This window comes from Mauremys reevesii, linkage group 1 (assembly GCF_016161935.1).
Source record: "Mauremys reevesii isolate NIE-2019 linkage group 1, ASM1616193v1, whole genome shotgun sequence".
In the NCBI taxonomy this organism is placed as follows: domain Eukaryota; kingdom Metazoa; phylum Chordata; order Testudines; family Geoemydidae; genus Mauremys; species Mauremys reevesii.
In genome coordinates, this window is record NC_052623.1 from 242287415 (window position 1) to 242308857 (window position 21443).

Sequence of the window (21443 nt, forward strand, 5' to 3'; positions counted from 1 at the left end):
TGCAATGTCATCATATATTGACATAACATCACAGTTTGGAGATATAACAGCACCAGAAGAATGCAGTGCTCTTTAATTGTCCTGCAGTTTAGGCTTTCAAGTTATGGAGCAGACCTATGGCAAATCAGGTCTCTCCAGAGAATTTCTGAGTGAGTGACAATGCTCATCAGAGTGCATTAAATCTATGTGGCAGGGAAAGCAGCTTCATACACATTTTTGTTGCTGCTGTTGGTGGTGGTCTCTAACTTTTTATAGTTAGGCAAATTTAGTGTCGGTAAAAGGTGACACTTCTGGAACTGAGGTTCTCTACCCACACAGCAGGTACAGTAAAGGCAATATGGCTTCCTCACTCTGCCTAACTAGTATGCTTGTATTTTAACTTGAATGAAGGGATTGCCTCCAAAGACAAGAAGTTGCCCATTTAATCCTTGGACTCACTGGTGCGACTGCCAATAAGGATGCCAATCAGCACCATTTATTATTGTGTTTTTTTGTGATGCGAGCAGTAATGTGAGTTATTTAAACTGTCCAGACAAGTAGGATAAAGCTAATTAGTTTAAGGAAATTTCCTACAGCCAGGCATCCAACAGATGAGACTATGACCCTCAGTGTACACACAGTTGTGACTTTCCAGTGCTGCACAATGGATCTACAGTGGCCATACTTGAGTAAAACAGCTTGGGGGGAGAGGGGAATCTAACTATTTGTGACATGTCACTGGACTGAAGTTTTCCCTGCCTGAAAGCATTTTTGGAGAAAGGATTTCTTCAGCATTTAAATTGCAGAGGTGGTGTTTAACTAATAAACAAACAAAAAATGTCTGGAGTCTGAGACAAGAGCACTAGGAAGGAGGGTGTAATTAAATAGTCTGTCGCTGTCTGACATACAGCCTGTGCATAGCCACATTAAAGGAAACCTTGCAACCTCCAAACTGTTACCTATCTGTACCCAATGGTCCACCAAATCCTTTTAACTACAACTCACTTTGGCTGAATCCTTTTAAGCCACAATTAATCTATGTTATTTACAACTCAAACTACACACTGCCATTCCATTCAAAGCTTTCTTGCTCAAGGTCTTGCCTGGCAAATTATTTATATTTATGTATTTTTCTAAGCAAACCAGAAATTGCCTCAAAACTGAAACTGGTCAAACTACAGAAAACTATGAGCAATATTATAATTATTACTTCTTATCATCATCAAGAAGTCTTCCAAGCTCAGCAACAGGGCAAATACAAGAGTTTGCCTATAATGGGTTTTTAACCACAGTTTATGTTAGTGTAGCTCTTCTACACTAGGGGTTTGCACTGGTGCAGCTACACCAGCAGCAACTAAAACTCTAATGCAGACAAAGCTCAAGTCAAAGGAAAGAAGGAATATAAAAGGCTCTAGTGCTAACGGGGCAGCTCACAAAACATAAGCAAGTTACAACAGGAAAGAGTCAGAGGTTCTGATACAAAGCTCACTGAGGTCAATGGGAGTCTACCCATTGTTTTAACAAGCTTTGGATCAGTCCCATAGAGAGATGTATTTACTTAATTAATTATGTTTGCTATTATTATTTAAATAATTTGGTGCCAAAGGATGTCAAATTGAAAGTACCAATGACTAAAGTCCTCTATTGATCAACAAAATGGGTACAGTCCAGGAAACAACAATGCAGCCACAAGCATCAACCCTGACCTGAAGAGAGCACTTCAAGATGAGGGAGAGTAGCACAGCTTTCCTAACTCATTTAATCCTTGGCTTCTGTGCTGAGTTTGCCAACAAGGCTTCCATTTAGTGCCAAGTACATGGAATTGTTTTGTTTTTAATTAAGGAGGATACCACTGCACCATGAACTAGAATGAAGCCACCAACTCAGTGAGATTTTATCTGTCAACATTCATGTTCACCTGCTTTTTGGGTCACTATATGGCTCAGAAAAAAGAAAAGAAAAAAGAAGCGGTCCCTCTTAGACAAGGGCAACCAAAGTTTAACCCATAGTGCTTGTCTACACATGTAGGATATGTCTACACTACCCGCTGGATCGGTGGGCTCTGCCATCGACTCCTGTACTCCACCATGGCAAGAGGCAGAAGCAGAGTCGATAGGGGAGCGGCGGCAGTCAACCCCGTGCTGTGAGGACACGAGGTAAGTCGACCTAAGATACATCGACTTCAGCTACGTTATTCTCGTAGCTGAAGTTGCATATCTTAGGTCGATTCCCTCTCACCCCCAATGTAGACCAAGCCATAGTTATTCTGGAGTAACTATTCCAGAATAAGTATTCCCGAATAACTCCATGTGTGGACACTCTTATTCAGCTTTTGCGCTCTTTAAATGCACACACTACCTTAATCCAAATTAATGTTTAAGTGTAGACAAGCACTATATTGACTATACAATGCAACCTACATCCCACATTGTCTTCCTGTATCTCCCAGAATGAGAACAAAGCTGATCTACTTGTTTTTGTATTGCTGGTGAGCAGTACCCTGGTTCCCAGCCAGTTACCTTGGCTTTGAGAAGTGTGGTTTCTCCTTTCATGAAAGTATCATTTTAGAGGTAGGGAGGTTTGGTGCACTTGTTCAGCGTTTTCCCTGCAGGCTAAACTCATAAGTCAAGATGTTTGCATCACAACGCTGTTTCATCACATCACAATGAAGTGTCATGGCACAGCACAGTACACCAATTTTTAAACAGTTTCAGGATCTTTCTTTTCCTCATGGCTGATACTGTCTAGTCTGCCTGATACAATTTGTCCCAGCCATGTAAATCTAGGATGAGTTAACTGTTTAGAGGTCTAGTGATGATATATGTAGTGTTGTTGCAACCATATTGGTTCCAGGATATTAGAGATACAAGGTGGGTGAGGTAATATCTTTTATCAGAACAACTTCTGTTGGTGAGACAGACAAGCTTTTGAGCTTACACAGAGCTCTTCAGAAGAGCTGTGTGTAAACTAGAAAGTTTGTCTCTCTCACCAACAGAAGGCTGTCCAATAAAAGATATTACCTCGCCCACCCTGTCTCTCTAGTTACCATATATAACAGTCAAGCTATCAGCTATAAGAGAGAGAGGCATAAGGCTGGCAGTTTTTGCCTGAAACAACACAGTCTGTTAAACAGATATTGATCATGCTGAGAAAGGGTTAAGTGAGTTATGTTGAATCACTGAAGCAGCTGATTCATTATTTTACTTCACTTCAGTATAATGGAGGAGGGGAGGAGAGAGAGGATCTAGAGTGAAGGCACAGAAGTTCTGAAGTAAAGAACCAACCAAGTTTGGAAAGAGGGCTTCTGGTGAAAATTGTTATGCTATTGTTAATCTCTGTTACCAGTCAAACCCAAAAAAAGTGGTGAGTTTCTGAGTACAGTCCGTGGACTTTAAGCATTTGGGGAACACCCTTAGCTGAGTTCCTATATTTCATCCACACATCCACAATGTGCTTTACAAGTGAAGCCTCCTGTTCACAAGAGGCTTCTCTCTATTGGCATTCCTGAAAAGCACTGAAGGGAATCAACAGGCTAGAGAGTTTATGGGAACACACTGGTCACACCCCCCACAGCTACAACTTTCGGTAGAGCTGAGGGAAAACTCTCTCGAAATGCACACCCATATCCACATAAGCATTTAAATAGGAAGAGATGAGAAGTTAACAAAGGCCAACATAGGGAAAGGAAATCAGTTTCACATGAGAGAGCTAACCTAATCACATTGGTTCTGTAAAAGCAAGAAACAAATTGAATTATTGTGTATAAAGAACAATGTCATCGCTCCAAAATGGTTTACGAAGTTGGGTAAAGCCTTGCATCAAAGGAAAGGGGACTCTTTCTATAGGGTTTTCTCTGATACATGACCACACTGTGGCCTGTCTAAACACAAAAGTTCCATCAGTTTAACTTAAATCACCTTTTAAAACAATTTAGTTAAACCAGTGCAAAAAGCTCTGTAGACACTCTTATTACAATTTAAACCTGATTCTAACTGATTTAACCTAAACTGAAATATAGATATTTCTGATGTAGATAGATATATCTTCTACAAACAAGCTCAGATTTTTAAACTCTGAGCTGACAGACTGAAAAAACAAACAAACAGCTTTTAGGATCTGAGAATTTGTTTACCAAGAAGTAGGTAATATTTCCATACTTGGTAATATAAGCTTTGTACCCACCTAGTCACACTTTTTATAGTAATTAACTATATGTGTTTATTTCTAATGATCTTTTCTATTTTAATTGTTTGCCAATAAAATGTGATTTAATAGACAACTAGCATTGAATGTGAAACCTTCTTTATCTGGTCAACTGCACAGGGAACTTAAGTTCCAAACAGAACTGAAAAAGCTGGAATTTTGAAGGGACTCAAGAGGGAGTAAAATCTACATTACATAAGCTGAATTCATTTTATAATTATAATTATTGCTTGTTAAATGTCAATGTTTTGTACGATGGTGTAGGAAACACAAAGTAAACACGGACCCTGCCTCAATGAATTTACAATTTAATATGCCACGTTAAAGAAACCTCTCTAATGTAGCACTTCTTTATCTTAGGTTTCATGCATACACATGGAAAAATAGAAATAGAGTTCAATTTATTTTAGCTCCATCACACACACACACACAAAAAATATTTATCACTGGCCATTGTGTTTGAAACACACCCCATCCATCCTGTGCAGCCCTCAAATCTCTTATTTAAGGTCCTTTCTTAAAAGCAGTGAAAAATGACATTATTTTCCATTCACAAAGGAGCACGCCTCTGAAAGGGTCTCAGAAAATATATATACACACATAACATCGACATGTTGCCCCTCTAGGGAGGAGGAAAGCATCCAACTGGCATGAATCATATTGCACAACAGTGAAAACCAGGGAATTTTTAGCCAAGGATACCAAGGCAAACACTTGTTTTTATGAAAAGTACAATGGCATCTATTTTCCCCTCTCTTCTTGGAAATAAACCACAATGGTACCATTCAACAACCTTACAACTATTAAAATAAGCTTTGGGACTCCTGGGTCAAAAGATAGTACTGTAGACATTAGTTAGTAGGAGACAAAGTTTTAGGGGGCTTGTCTAACAGGAAAATTTCACCAGTTATAATGGGATAATCATACCAGTATAGTTAAATCAAAATAGTTATACCAGTATAAGCCCTCATGTAGACACTGTTATTTTGGCAGAAGAGTGGCTTTTTTCAGTTGAGTTTAAACCTCTTCCCAAGCAACAAATTACACTAAAAAAGGCCCTCTAACACCAGAATATGAGTTTCCACATAGGGATTATACCAATATAACTATCAATTTAAATCCACACCTGGGTTTAGTATAGCTTTCCTGTGTAGATAAAATACAACAGTGAGATGAGATTTAGAAATGCAAATAGATTAGATTAGAGTTAGATTATGAAACCCGAGCAGAGCAGACAGGAAACTGGATTTAACATCTCATCCAACTGAAACGTTTAATTAAGAGCCTAGCACTATTCTAAACTCTATCCACACTATAGTTCCTTTACTGTAATCCTGTCCTGTTGATAGCAAATTTTGATTTTCACTATTATTGAGCTCTTTTCATTTCTGTTGTTCACTTTGGAGAGGCTTGGTCATACTGGTCAACATTAGTTAACAGATGCTAATGAGTGCCTTCAACAGAACAAATGGAAGAAGGGAAAAAAGAAGGTGGAGGAGGGGAAAGACAAGATATAGAACTGTAAGATGAAGAGGATTCATCGAGGAAAAGAAAAAGCAAGGCAGAGTGTACAAGTCCAGAAAAGGAGTATTCCTTCCTCCTCAGTACCAGTTGAGGAACATCTCCACATCAAAACAGAATATGAAATTTCCTTGCTCCCAACGAACAGAAAACATTACAAAAAACCTCTCTTCCCTCAACACCAAGAAATACACCCAAGAAAAATCATGGCAGACAGGCACTTTCATTGTTTATTTTAAATATTTAATTGGGAGTTGATAAAATCACAAGGAAGCAATTTAGATTAAAATATAGTTAGAAGCAGTTAAGACTCAGCTATACTATAGCTCACAGCCAGGAATAATGAGGAAGCCTGCCCCTCAAAAACAAAGAACCCCCCACAACCTTCTGCCATCCATCTACTGGTTGCCATCCATCTACTGAGAAGAGCCTGTTTTGCATTATCATCAATTTATCCCTTTCTGAATGCTGTGAAGAAGTGGTAGAGTGATCTTTCTTCTCAAAACAAGCTTTCAGATGAACCTCATTCTACAGGTTGTAGTAAAGTAACAACCAATAAATGGATGAACAGGCAAACACCATTCTGAGCAGTGCAGCCCTGTTACAGGGTGGCTTGCCCCTTAAGGGCTGGAGCGCAGAGACTAGCCAACCCTGATTACTAAGTAGGCACACCTGGGTAAGTCGGGGACTTCCTTATAAAGAGCAGCAGGAAGCTGCAGCATACAGCCTGAGAGGGAAAGGAAGCCAGTGCTTGAGCTCTAGCTGGAAAGGGCTGGGACTGCTGGCTTCAGGTTAAGCAGATTCTGACAGAGAAAGAGCTCCATGTGTGGCAGAAGAACCAGGGATGAGTATCAACGTCTGTGTTTTGGTTATGGACTTTATTTTGGGAGCTCTCTGAGGATTGTTTGAACCATTTTTGTCATTAAACCAGCCCTGGGGTGGGGGCACTGTTACCCACAAGAGAGACTGTGAAGAGTTCTTAAAAGGCCTGCTAGAGGGGGCTAATAGGGGCTGGGTGCCTGCAAAGTGACCCCTGGCCATGAGGGGATACTCAATAAGTGGATCCCCCACCCCTCCCAAGATCCCTAGAATTCTAGGGCACTCTTGTGCCATGTTCTGCAGCAGGGTAGTAGTAAGTCCTGTGGTGGATTTTAAAAATTCAGCATCCTGGATGTGTGTGCGCTCACAGATTCTGCTGGTAAGGCTGTAGCATTCCAGAGCCCCTAAATATACCTGACCCTTTGTGTGTGTGCTCTGTCTATCTACTGAGAGATAATAGAATAGATAGATAGATATCTCTTACACCTTTGGATTGTCAAACATAATTCAGCTGGCTGAAACTACTGTCCTTCTAAAATGCAAAGTCAATTAAATTTAAAGATTGACCTGAGTTGCAAAATTCAGATCTAGATTTTGAATACCCCCAAATTTGGGTGTGTTTGAGTCAAAGGTTTTATTTCAGCCCATGAACTGCATAGGGGGCAGCTGAAAAAAATTGGATTTATTTGCTCACCTGTAAATTCTCATAATCTAGCAATTTATAATGGATCCTTAATGTGAATTAACAGAGTTTTACTGCACATAGGTAAAGAAGATTAATGGGAGCTTTTTTAAGTCATACAAAAACTTCAAGAGATTTGGAGTTCCATTTGGATTTGAACAAACTATGTGGACACACATCTATGTGTTGAAGACAATAGTCCTGATTCAGTTGCACTTACTTCAATTTTACACCAGTGTAAATCCACTAGGTGCACTGAAGTTACTTCTGATTAAAGTGAGAGGAGAATCAAATCCTATATTTGCAAGGAAAGGGGACTTGCAGAACAGAAATGACAGGCAGAAAAATATAAATCAGTGTTAAGCAGACAACCATCTAAATTTGATTTAAGAAATGCTGTGCCCCTAACAGTATTCTAGAGTAAAGAGATTGTGACAGTTTGTTGTAGGAACCAAGAGTCAAAGGGCAATTCTGGTGTGGATGGTGGTGGGAGCAGGATGAGGGTGTGGAGGGAGTGAAGAAGCAGCATTCCACTTCAGGGACTGTAATCAAGGCTGGCTTCAAAGTTTAGCTGTTTTACAAGCAATTAAGTGGGGGATCCCGTGCACTAGAACTACAGAACATAAACCTTTCCTGATAAATCCTTAAGCTGCAAACAGTAGGATCTGACAACAAGACACCTTCACCCCAGGGTCCAATGAAGATTTAAGCAATTTAACCATAAAGTGTGTACTATAAATGACCAAATAAAACTGGATCAGAAACAATTTTATTTTTAATCCTCTTAAAGCCGAATGTTTGCATATGGGTAGAAACTAAGTTCACATAATGTCTTTCCTTTTCTTTTTTTCCTTTGAAGTTCTGATCATTTGAGTTTATTCTTTAAAAAGCAATATTTTTACCAGATGGACTTGCTTTGATCTGATGACATTTTTGCTTGATAGAAGCTCCTACTGAATCAGAATTTTAAATTAATATTTTATTGATTAAATTCTGATTCTAATTTCCTTTTAATACAACTTATGTTAGGCTATCTACTAATATATGTCTGGCATGCTTCTGTAACTCCCATATTCATCAGACCATGCATGCAGTACAAGTATGCGTCCCTGGATCATGTATATGATGGCACATACGATGGCCTAAGATATGCAAGCACAGCTCCCACTAATACCAGTAGGAGTTATGTATCTTATCTAAGGGAAGAATTTAGTTCTAAATATTCAGAAAGAATCCAAATTCCCAGGATAAATATACACATACTTTGTGAAGAACATTTCTAGGTTCGTTTGTGCGTCCTCACTGATACAAATGTCTGAGGAAAGGACACGTTTAGTATCACCCCCATATTTGTTTAGTAAGGATCAGGAACCTGCTTCATGCACTCATTCAAATCATAGCTAAACTAAAGATGTAGAAAGAAAAGTATTCTCAGTGGCTCATTCACAGATTCAAGAAAGTGAACATATAGGAATTTAATGAAGAGTACAAATCTTCACTAATTGTGACATTACTGTATAGCCATACTATCTACCTATATAGGTGCCTATGAATTAAACTACTGCTAGTATAGCTACAATGTTGTATTGTAAAGGTATTTGCCAAAAAAAGTAGAGCTGTATGTACACAGAACTTTGATCCACCGTGCTTGTCGGTGGCATAACTATGATGGTGTGTCATGGAGTGTACGCTATATTAGGTATAAACCTGGAACAACTTATTTACTACCCAGGGCAATGGGGAGACCAGGAGATTCCTTGAGTCACAATCTCTCTCCTAGAGTGCTCCAGTGGCAGCACCACATCATCTTGCCCCTTACTCTGGGCAGATCACAAACTCTCAATCTAATCCTAGAAGAGGAATAAATGTCTGAATGTGCAGGGTGCTCTATACCAATGCATGGGACAGGGGAGAGGGAGAGACCACATTTTGCTCAGATGGGTGTTTTCTCTGAGTGACAGGGGAGAATCACTGGCACCTAACTTGATTGAAATGTAAACCTTTGACTTAAAGAAGCAGTAGACCAAACTGATATTAGTTACACTGATGGTTTCATTCAGCAGAAATATTAAAGATGTATGTGGGTGGAAATGAGATCAGAATCTGGCCTGCTCTGTTTGATGATGGTATTTCACTGTCAGATATTTGTTATTACTCTGATTTTTATCTTCAATGAAATTACTATAGATTTAAAAAACAAAACAAAACACCAATCTTCATCTAAGATTGAGTGTTTCTATGTGTGTGAGAGATCTTTCTAGAGGAGGAAAGAGAAAAACATTAGAATTCCTTTGAGGGATTTTCTACCTTAGTTGTGGCTTCCTTTACAAATACAAAACTAAAGGATAACAGAAACCTAAAGAAACAAAGCATCCACCTTGAAGTCTCTACTTTGTTGCAGGATAATACAGAAGCAGTGATTGTGTTTGTCTACTAGGTAGACGGTATAAAACAAGAATCCCTTTTATTGGGAATCGGAAACACAAAGTAATTTCCAGTTTTCCCACAAAAAATATTACCTAATGTTACTTGATGTTTTTTATTTAAAATATACCCTTTTACAATAACCCATAAAGCAACCCCAAAAGAATGATCTCAAATTGCTTGGGTAGGACCTGTAAATTTCCAAGTTAATGGAGCTATGTCAGTTTACACCAGCTGAAAATCTGTAGGCTTTAAGTCACAGAAGCTCTACACTGTTATAATTTGGATCTCTGCAAACCAATAGTGATGTCTGATGTACATTAGCAGTAGTTGTATAGAAGCGTCTGACTCAATAGGAAATGTCATATCAGATGACACCTATTGAAATCAATAACACGTATCCAATTTATGTATTTATTTTCATACGGTTCCTAATACCGCAATACATATAATCAATCTAACATTTTAAAGGTACATCTTATTTTTACTGCTGGATTCCTCCTGCTAACTATCAAAATAACTTGCATATTTAGCTGCAACAGAAAGAAACAAGTGCCTCCAAGAAGCAAGTATTATTTTTGGCAATAAAATTTGAGCCCCCTTTCACTCCTCCCTAACCCTTCAGGTTGACTCATCTCTCATTCAAATTTAAAATGCATAGAGAGGCTGCAACAAACCCACAGAAGATTGATATGCATTGCACTTCACACATGGTTTAGTTCTTTATGCCAAAGCCTGGCATGATGATGCTGGGTTTTGAGATATTATTATTTCAAATATATAATAAACAGAAATTGATATAAAAACACTGCAGTGCAAGTCCCCCTTAAAAAAAAATTTGTTACTATAGCGCTTTGAGAGAGAGAGAGATTCACAATGCAGGCTCAGAACTTGGCAACCTGTAAAAGTGCCCAGTCGAAAATTACTAACAGCTGGAGATGACAGTTGTTTTAACAGCTGAGCTGACAGGATTAATTTAAATGCACTGAAATCAAAAGTAGATAACACCTGTTTAGTCTTCCAGGGCCATTCGACAAGGTAGGCCAAAGGAAAAAAGCAGAGCCAGAATTGTGTGCATCTTTCTCTCTGTGTGAAGGACAGAAGGACTTCAGAAAAAAATGTCACACTTTTGGGGGAGCAGAGGGGAAGCAAAGGCTTGTTATACAATAACAGAGTAGACAACCCCCCTCAGCTTTTAACATCTGGTTCCCATTGCACCCACCTTCCCACCCCTTTTTTCCTCCCTTCTCTTGTCCAAGGTCTTTGACCCAAACCCAACAATGGATAAAGATCACTGGATTTCAAAGCTACAGTTTCTCACTCTAGCATCCCAGTAATCCTCCTGGGTTAATTAATATATTCTCTTTGAGCTTCTAATCACTAAAACTCCCCCACATTTCTCCTCCCACACCCTCCCTTTCCCCTGAACTAAAACAAAACAAAACCTCTCTTGTCATTACACAGCTTGTAACTGAGGCTCACAAAACAAATAAATAAATAAAAGAATTGAGAGTGAGGGAGCTGTCAGGTCAGTTTTTTGGGTTGTTTATTGTTATATACTGATCCTACAAACCTATGGAAATGAAAAATATCAAGATTTTTCTACTGGGGGAAGAGAGTTTTCATTTTAGCATCTGAGTTATACTCTTCTAACCCACACTGTGTGTGTGGTTTGCAGTGTCACACATCCTGAAAATGCAGATGAACACATGATGCATATGCAGCAACCCCTGGTCCTGGATCTGGCCAAACACACAAACATATCTTGAAGCACTGGAAAGAGATGGAACCTGAAAGGAGTTGTCCAGTCTAGGAATGAGAGAATTTGGATAGGATTAAGGTGTTAACCACAAAGAGATGGAAGAACTGAAACCACCTCTGTTCTAATGGTATTTGTGTCACCATATAAATCCATAATGCCAACCTCACACCACCTAGCATTCCTATGGCCCCAAATCTGCAGCTGTTCCACTTGCAGAAATCCCACCAAAGCCAATGAGAGTTCTGCCCCTCCGGCAGTTACAAAAGTCCAGCCCGGGGCTACCAAACTGAACTTGCAAGCTTCACGTTCGGTTGGGCTGAGTCAAAACAGGCTCCAATTTCCAGCTAAACGGTTTCTCCAGCTCTATGTCTAGCTCTCTTCTGTGAAAAGGACAGTAGCTGCACTGTGCATTCCAAACATTAATTAACTGAAGTCTCAATACACTCTTGCAAAGTACCTAATTATTATCACCTCTATTTTATAAATGGCAAACTAAGGGATAGAGAGAATAAGTGACCTGCCTAAGGTCACACAGGAAGTCTGGCAGAACCAAGAATAGAACTTATCTCCCAACTCATGGCCTTGTGCTTTTAACTACAAGACCATCCTTTCCTCCCTTCCTAAGATACCTTTAGGGATTTGTAAAACCCTGCCTAAGATGAAAATCCAGCCAGATGGTTTCTGTTAAGATGAACCAGAAGCATTAATGACACTTAAGAGAACAATAGATTTCATTCAACTCTTCCTGCCCCTTCCACATCTCTTCAGATGGAAAGAGATGAACTAAAAAGACTCACATAGTTATTCTGAGTTTAATTTCTCCTTAGTTTGGCAAATTGTAAGGTTATCTTTGTTGCTGCCTATTTCTGTTGTATCATCCTTGAGGCACAGTTGGCACCTTTCAGTTTTCTTGGTTGATTAAAATCTGTTCTTCACTGAAAAATGATTCAGTTGAAATCTCTGATCCACTGATATCAATACCAGGGAGGAATCACTGTACAGTATTCTCAGTTATATTATTAATGTATGCCAAAGAATGAAAACCATCTATCCAAGACAAAGATTGTAAATTCCATATAAAAGAAATGCACAAAAATTCCTGCTGCCACTGATCAAACATAACAGGTCAAATTCTAACAGTAACCTGAGTTCAACTCCATTCACATAGCAAGGCTCACTTACGATCTTAACATCAGGCACAAACAGAAGAATACAGGTAGTTGCATCTGTAGTCAGATTACTTTCTGGCTTCAAAATGTGAAGTCTCTTTTGGCATTTATTGTCCATTTAAGCGGTCTATGAGGCAGAAGGAAATGGCAATTTGTGATGCTATATGAAAGTACACTGGCTCAGCTTTGAGGCCTAGGCCCAGAATTTGACAGAACAGCTAACTCGACGGCAGTGATAGATCTAGAAATGTTTGGGCCCAGAGACCCAAACTGTCTGTCTGTTTCCTGAGGAAATGCCAACATGAAGTCTGCATCTGAAGTTATTTGGTGATTTCTCTAAATACCTGCTTTAGATATTGAATGAATTGATGGGGCTGTGAGATGGCTTCTGTGAGGTGTGTGTGTGTGTGTGTGTCAGTCACACTGATTTGTCAACTGTGGGGATGATGATGATATTTACAGAATTTTTATGCCACTGTCAATAGCTGGCTGCAATAAACAAACCCTTAGTGCCATCACGGCTACTGTTGAATATCTAAGTTTTACCTACCTTGTGTACATTAAAAATTGTATGGCACTTCTTAAAGAGTTTAGGTCAAACTGTGGCCTGCAAGAACTGCTCTCCCTTCCACTTCTGAATCTCTTCAGTGTAAGTTCCAATGGAGAAATGTCCATAGGATGGATTTAGAAAAGAAGAAACCAGGGCCTGACTTTGATCTCACTTACATATGTGCAAATCAGGGGTAATTCTAAGGAAGTAAATGGAGATTAAAATCAGGCCTGTTCTTTAACAGTCATTCTGCTACTCAGATCTGCCTGCTTGGGAAGGGTCAGTTACTTAGGGGAAAAAATAAGTATACCACTTCCCAGCCTCTACTAAGTTGCACGTGAAGACAGAGCCGTAACTAGGTATTTTTGCGCCCGAGGCAAGAATATAAAATTGCACCCTCCCCCAGGACCGGATCTTCAGCAGCAATTCGGTGGCGGGTCCCTCAGTCCCTCTCGGAGGGAAGGGCCAGCCACTGTATTGCTGCCGAAGAATGAAGCAGCGGCGGTAGAGTCTGTGATTTTGGAGGGTCTAACTCATGATTTTTGACTGCTTGGGCTGGAAATGTTGCTTCCAAGATGGTCTTTGGTTCCAGTCCAGTTCCAATCCAGAGAGGGACTCACAGGTTAAGAGAGGAGGGAGGTGCTGGATATCAGCAGTGGCCACTAGGGATCAGCATGTGTCCTGAGAATGTTGGGAGTTCAGGTGTACAAGGCATGATCGGGGTGGCAAGTTTGTAGAAATTTTGGTGGTGCCCGGAACCTGCCCCCGCCCAAATTCCATCCCCACCCACCCAAGGCTCTGGGAGGGAGTTTGGGTGAGGGAAGAGGTCTGGGGTGCAGGCCCTAGGCTCGGGCAGGCGATTGAGGTGCAGGCTCTGGGAGGGAGTTTGGGGGTGGCAGGGGGTGCAGAGGGATGGGGTGCAGGGGTGAGGGCTGTGGGTTGTGGCTGCAGATGAGGGGTTTGGGGTGTGGGAGGGGCTCAGGGCAAGAGTAGGGGTGAGGGCTCTGGCTGGGACTGGGGATGAGGTGTTTGGGGTACTGGAGGGGGTCATGCTTGGGCAGAGGGTTGAGGGTGCGGTGGGGGGGTGAAAGCTGTGGCTGGGGTGTGGGCTCTGGGGTGGGGAAGGGCTGGGGATGAGGTTGGGGTGCAGGCAGGCTCTCCGGGACAGAGGCCAGAGAGGAGGACTCCCCCCAGCCCTTCCCTGCCGGCAGCAGCGAGCTCTGGGGGAGGAGCCCCCCTTTTCTGCCCCCTCCAGCAGCACTGTCACCCCCACCACTATCACTGCATGTGCTCCTAGGGCCCCTCTCAGCTCCAGGAATCTCCCTCACCTCCCCCGTGGTGGGTGCCAGGGGGCACTGTGTGTGCCTCCTCCCCTGCTGTTGCCCCTGACTGTAGCCTCACTGGGGGTGAGGGATGGGGCTGCCTTCTTGCCCAGCATGGGGCAGGAGCAGTGACTGCGGGCAGGGCCCCCCCCCTGTGCTGCTGGAGGGTCCCATTAGAAAATGAAAGGGTCTGAGGGGGAAGAGCAGGCTCAGAGTCAGTCTGCCCTGGCAGTCGAGATGGGTGGCACTAGGACCCTGCGGCAGCAATTGCTGCAGGGGAAAGACAGGGACTCTCTGTTCTAGGGCCGAGGAAGTGGGGGGAGCAAGTCTCGGGAGACACTGACTTGGGGGCGGTAAGTGGGGGGGGGATCACCTGGGTTATAAATATCTCCGTGCCAGCAGCTTTTTTTTTTCTCCACCGCTTTCTGCGCCCCCGCCTGTGTGTGCCACTTGCCTCACCCTTGTTAGGCACTGCATGAAGAACGATTAGCACCTAATTTTAATGAAACAGAAAACTTTTATTTATTCAGACAGGGGAGAATCACCGGCAGTTAATTTCAACAAATAAACATGAAGGGATCCTCTATGGTTCTGAAATGTTTGGTTAACAGCAAAGGGCATTTCCCCCATTATTTTTCATTTCCATGCACCTCTGCATTTCCAGGTTCTAGTCCAGACTGGAATCAGAAATGCCAAGCCAGGCTGCTCACCTGACACTTCCGAACTGGTTGAAAGAAAAAAGTGCTGGAAATCTCCTAAGAAAATCTGGACCAAGGATAGTTCAATGCTGATTTTGCAGGCCCAAGAGGTGCAGTTTGTTTGGATAAGCCCATCTCAAACCTCTACTACAAACAATGAAGAACTATCTCCCAGACAAAAAGGAAATATTGAAACATGGCTGGCAAAAATCTGTATTTAAAGAAATAAACCCCCAGTTGCTATCAACTGAAACAAAAAATAAAATAAAATAAAAAGCTCAGGATGGCATTCTCTCCGTTTCCCCAAAATCAAATTTTGCTTTTACAAGCCTCATAAAATCTAATTGCATTCCTAACAATTCATTTCCATGAACATCTCTTTTAAATTTTTTGTTTTTGTTGTTTTGTTTTGGTTGTTTTTAACTGTTGTTTCAAAGTTTTCAGTCTACCAAGCATACAGCAATAATTGTTGTTCTGTTCTGCTAATGATAGATTCCTCTCCTTGTATAAAATAAGGAGCAGTTTCTTCCCCGCTTTTTATTTCTTTAGACAACTCAGAGGCTCAAAGAAGATAATTACAAACAATGCCTGAAGAATGGTTCAGTTAATGTTAATTTATACAACAAACTAATTACTACCAAATGGTAAAAAATCACATGTGGAAGTTCCTCTCTCCCACGCACACAACTAAACCAGCAGCCATCTGTCTCCGCTTGGGAGCTCTCTGTGACAACTGAGGAAGACAAGGGAAAGGATAGATCCGGATGCAGTAGCCCCTTCTTCTGACATAAAATCATGTTATTCAAATACCAGGCTCTGTACAGCTGATCTGAGCACTAGGGTTTTTTTATTTATTAATAATTATAAAACCTACTGATACCTACACATATCTAAATCTATTTCTATCTCAAGATCTTAAGCCAGATTCAGATATAACATTATCAATTTTAATTCTTCCCTCTGGCAATGTCTAGACCATACTTGTTTGGTACACTGTGCAACATCCTTAATGTACTGTCTCTCAAAAAGCTTGCAGTCAGATGTTCTTTGCGTTTGCTAGTAGTAATTTAGACATCTCTGATGGCAATCTGTGGGTTCGCCATGCTTCCCCACCCCCACGCCTCACCTTCCCACCTACCTGTAAAAGCATTTTTTCCCCACACTAAAGAAAGCCAAAGCTAGTACAATTGTTAAGCACTTTAATGGGATCCTCATTAAAAATTAATGGGGAAAAAATAGCTGGGGTCCAATCCTGAAGTCCTTATTCACACTAAAGTCCCACTGACTTCAATGGGAGTTTTGCCCAAGTAAGGACGTCAGTTCTGGATCCTACATGGATCAGAACCCAGGCGTTTTGACTGTTAATTACTCTTTGATTAGCTTGCATCTAGTGAAACAAACTAAAGGGAAAATTCTCCCCTAAGCACCATACAGAAAATCTCAACTCCAATATTCTTCTCTCCCTATGAGCCTAGAACTCCCACTGTCATCAAAGAGAGTGCTGCACATGTAGAGAAGCAGAATATCAGAGTTTAGATCCACCGTATACATTTCAGAGAAGAATTTAGCCTTAATACCAAAAATTTAAAAACCTTTTTATGTTCAAAAGCAAGGCAAAATTCCTCTCTTGGATCCATGTGGCATATTCAGACCAATATTCTGCTATGTGCATGTGAATACACCATTGAAGTTAAAGGAAAGCCCTGTATTGACTTTATTAGATAGAGACAGAAAAGATGAGGGTGAGTTTAGTAACAGCAGCATGTTTGCATGTGCATATTATATATCTATACAGGTACATGGTTTCAATTTGGTCTGAAGTAATCACCAAGAAGTGGGGAAGAATAGCTCAGTGGTTTGCACATTGGCCTGCTAAATCCAGGTTAGTGAGCTCAATCCTTGAGGGGGCCAGTTAGGGATCTGGGGCAAAAAATCCGTCAGACCAATTGTTAGGATAGCATAAGACTCTAAATGTTGCTGTAATCCAATATTCATTCAATAACAGGCACATTGTATTTTGTATGGCTCTAGATGTCATACAGGAAACAAGCAAAGAGAGGTCACAAACAATAATGTCTAGCTATTATCCATTCATAGTCTTTAAAATATAAATGACATTTTAAAATCAAATAGGAATGATTCTCACAAATAAACAAGCAAAACATATTCACTACTGTGAAGGAGAAAAAGCAATTTGCCCTGAATTGATATCTCCTGCATCTCCTCATCTTTCCTCTTTCATAAGACTCACCAAGAACTGGCATGTACGTAAAGTCAGGCGTTGAGATGAAACGTCAGTGTCTTTTTAAGGCCAATGCTATCAAAGAATAGCTGGACACTTCATTTTAAGCTCCCCCTCCCCTTTTGGGGGACTCATTCACCCAACCATACAAAGAACTGGACTTTGTTTAACAAATGAACAATGATTACAACTGCTTTTAACAAGGAGTTGGTGTCTGAAATGAATCAACCAGTGCTGTATCAGCAAGTGGGATGCAACAAAAAAAAAAAAAAAAAGAAGAGGGTCATGGAATATTTTTGATTTGTAATGTGTATTTTAGTCAATGTGAGGGGGTGCTCTGGCCATCTTTGGGCTGTGACTGACATCTGTCCTCCCTCCTCCTTTGTCACCCTGCATAGCCTCATGCAGCATTCAGAGCCAAAAGACTGCCTCTCATTTTAGTTCCTACTCCTGGCACATGTTGTGTCCCAGATCACGGGGAGCCTTGAATTAATACACTAAGACTCAGTATTAAGCTAAATACCTGGCAGCTTTACTGAATGCATTCAACCTGGCAGGAGAGCTACTTGGAATTGTCTAAACACTCCCAGCATCCTGTCCCGGCACGCACCAGGTTTGTGGAAAAACCTGGGGGTTCCTCTATTTCGACTGTTCCAAGACTCAATCAGGATCACAAGTCCCAAGATTGTCAGAAGTGGAAATTTCAAGAATATTATAGCACATGTTTTATTGAAGTCCTTTAAAAAAAAAGTTGTACTGGAAGGATCACAAATGTTTCTCCCTTCTGCTTTTCCCAGGATGGGGGTCTGCCCCTTCAAGAGCAGAGGATCTTTGTTTTTCTTCCCACACCCTTCTTTGTGGAAGAAAAAGGGTGAATAGGAAGATTTTAAAAAAAAAAAAGTAAGCCTTGCACTACATTTCATTTGTTGTCCTTAAAAAAACAAAACAAAACAAAAAACATAGGGAAGTGTGGTTGGTGGACTCAGTTTAGTTCTAAGTGGAGAAATGTCCACATCACAAAAGCCACCATTAGAACTCATCTGAGAAGGAAAGGATGAAATAGGTCTACCCTCTCACTGCCTGGCACTCTATTTCATGCCCTGCTTGAGGGACATGGCTAGGACAGCATGGTGGCAGCTTGCAGGGCCACAGTCCATACCACCTTTCCAACTGATAAAACTTCACCAGCCAAGGCCATCATTTCCAGAACAAAATTACCTTAACAATAAACAGGGAGTTGTCCTGTGGACTAACTGGCTAATTTGCTGTGCAGACTTCAGTAACATGAGACAACATCTGCAATTTTGCTATCTTTTTGCAATGGTCTTAGGTGTGCCACCATATTTCAATAGTGTAGAATTAAGGAAAGTCATGGAAAAGTGGGGAGAAAATAAATGGCTAGTAGCTGGTTGACAGGCAGAATAAGATCCTACTATTGTTACCAGCTAATAGAATTAGGCTAGGTCGACATAACAAACCTATATGCGTATAACGATGTAGCCCTGGGGTTTGAGAAATCCACATCCCAGAGGGATGCAGTTATACCGATCTAACCCCTTGTGTAGACAGTGCTATGTTGACGGGAGAGTTTCTCCCATTGACATAGCTACTGCCTCTCCAGGAACTGGATTAACTACACTGATGAGAGAAGCTCTCCTGTCAGCATAAGAGCATCTTGCCTAAAGTGCTACAGCAATGCAGCTGCACCACTGTAGCACTGTATGTGAAGACAAGCCCTTAGTCTCTTAAGGCCTGGTCTACACTAGGGGGGGAGGGTCGATCTAAGGTACGCAACTTCAGCTACGTGGATAGCGTAGCTTAAGTCGAAGTACCTTAGCTCGAATTACTTACCCGTCCTCACGGCGCGGGATCGACGTCCACGGCTCCCCCGTCGACTCCGCTACCGCCACTCACTCTGGTGGAGTTCCGGAGTCGACGGAAGCGCGTTCGGGGTTCGATATATCACGTCTAGATGAGACGCGATATATCAAACTCCGAGAAATCGATTGCTACCTGCCGATCCGGCGGGTAGTGAAGACGTACCCTAAGAGACTATTTTTTTGGAGCAGAAATAAGTACGTTTATGATTTTATCTAATAATACTTCAGTTTGTTACCAAATGGTGCCCAGCAATAGGATTTTAACTCATGTGAACCTTAGACAGGATTGGCTTGGTTCAACTTGTTAGGAGAGTATGCAATGTACCTGGATGCCCATCCTATATCCCAAAAGCTTCACAGAAGCTGTGAATCAAGATAACATAGCAAGGAGAGATGCATAAAAAAAGACAACTAAAATCAACTAAACATGAGTGAAATGTCTCCATATTTAGTTAAATTGCTTTGCTGAGTAAAGCTGAATATGAGCCCAGTGTGGAATCGAGAATTGTAGCAGCTGAAAATTATTAGCCAGAACCTGATGCCCTCTACTTCTAGATAGATAGATAAGATAGAAAACATAGCTTTATTCGAGCTTAGAGCATAGACATATTAGCAAAAGCATGTGGCCCCTCTTTATACTTGGGGGAGTGCTAAATGAGGAAGAGAGGGAGAAAAGAGTGACATCATAAGCGCTGGGTGAATGCACTGTTATTACTACAGCAGAAACGTACTTTAAAAATATTTTTACTTTTTTATTTTTGGGGCTCCTGACTCTGTACTGTGATAGACGCAATTATTAGTTATTGGGGTGGGAGGTATGTTATGCGTGCAGGCGCGGGAGAGCTTTAGAGAAAAAGACCAAAGAGATATATACAATTTATATACAAAGAATTTTTGCCCCAAGGAATCTTTCATTCATCTGTCCTCAAAATATTCTCCTTGAAAACTGATCGTCACTCTAAAATACATGATTATTCTAGAATTCAAAACAGACTAGAAAAACAGGTCAGTCTTTGGTAGCCTCTTCCAAGTTGTGATAAGTGCTTGGGCACCAGTAGTAATTTGGGAATTACACAATGTGTTTAGATGCTTAAGCTATGGTGATTCTTTTTCATGCGCAGAGGGATATACTGATTGCCTCTTTGAGGAATGGGAAAGAAATATCACCAGAGTCAAATAGACTGGGCCTCAGGAACTGCATCATCTTCTGAATATTTAAGGAAGATTTATGGTCAAGTGATATGTCTCACACACAACCAATTGCCTGTGACAGCAAGCACAGAGAAAGCATTCTCAGACTTTGGTGCTTTTTATTATTTAGTAGGAGGAGTCGGAGTCGCACTACTACTATTTGTATTATCTTAGCCCCTAACAGTCCTAGTCCAGGCCCCAATTTGCTAGCTGTGGTACAAACCCAGAAAAAGTTCAGTTGTCATCTAGTGTGCTTCAAATTATTCAGAACTTTAGCAATTCAATTAGTTCTGGCTAAAAAGAATGAGGTGGCTAGTAAATTTCACATCCTGCTCTGAGTTTTACAATAGTCATACATTAAATTGCTGGTTCTGCATGAGGACTATGTCTCTCTGTCGCAGATCTTTAGTTCTCTCTCTTAATGCTAACAGCTTGTAGAAGAGGAAACTTCAAAGGGTCAATCTCTGAGGTCTCAGATCTTATCCAAATATCCTGCATTACAATAGTTGTACAGGAGATGTCACACCATCCAGAAAATGTCCTACTTCCTAGCGACTAACTACACATACACGGGTGCTGGAACCATTTGTTTAGTGGTGGTGCTGAGAGACATTGAACCAAACTGTAAACTCTGTATATAATGGAAAACACTTTAAGCCAGGGTGTGCTGCAGCACCCCCCACACTCCTAGTTCCAGCCTCTATGGAAAAATACTACCTTGTAATTCTATTAATAGTGATAACTTTAGGAACAAATATACTCGTTGGTCATAGACGCATAAAAAAACCTCCCACAACAACACACGTCTTCCCCAGACCCTGCACTGGGTCAAATGCACATGGCTTTCACTGAAGTCAATGGGAGCTGTGATCATGCATCCAAGCGCAGAATTCGGTCCATGATGTTGTTTTTAACTGTGTATTTACCTCTCCCCCACTTAGAAATAAATCAAGATGCGATTTCTCTCAAGCAAAATGAACCTAAATGTAAGCCATACTGTT

At 41.0% G+C, this 21443-nt stretch overlaps 1 protein-coding gene across 49 annotated transcripts in view; it reads right to left on the reverse strand.

Annotated features, from left to right (window-relative positions):
- SOX5 (SRY-box transcription factor 5) overlaps window positions 1–21443 on the reverse strand; it is an 862257-nt gene that overhangs the window by 251346 nt on the left and 589468 nt on the right. The window contains exon 1 of one of the 49 annotated variants that reach the window (XM_039544080.1): window positions 2499–2527. The exons of the other annotated variants lie outside the window; for them this stretch is intronic. The gene's annotated coding sequence lies outside the window, so the exon portion shown is untranslated. Of the gene's footprint in view, window positions 1–2498; window positions 2528–21443 lie in introns of those variants that run through there. 49 annotated transcript variants of the gene reach the window in all.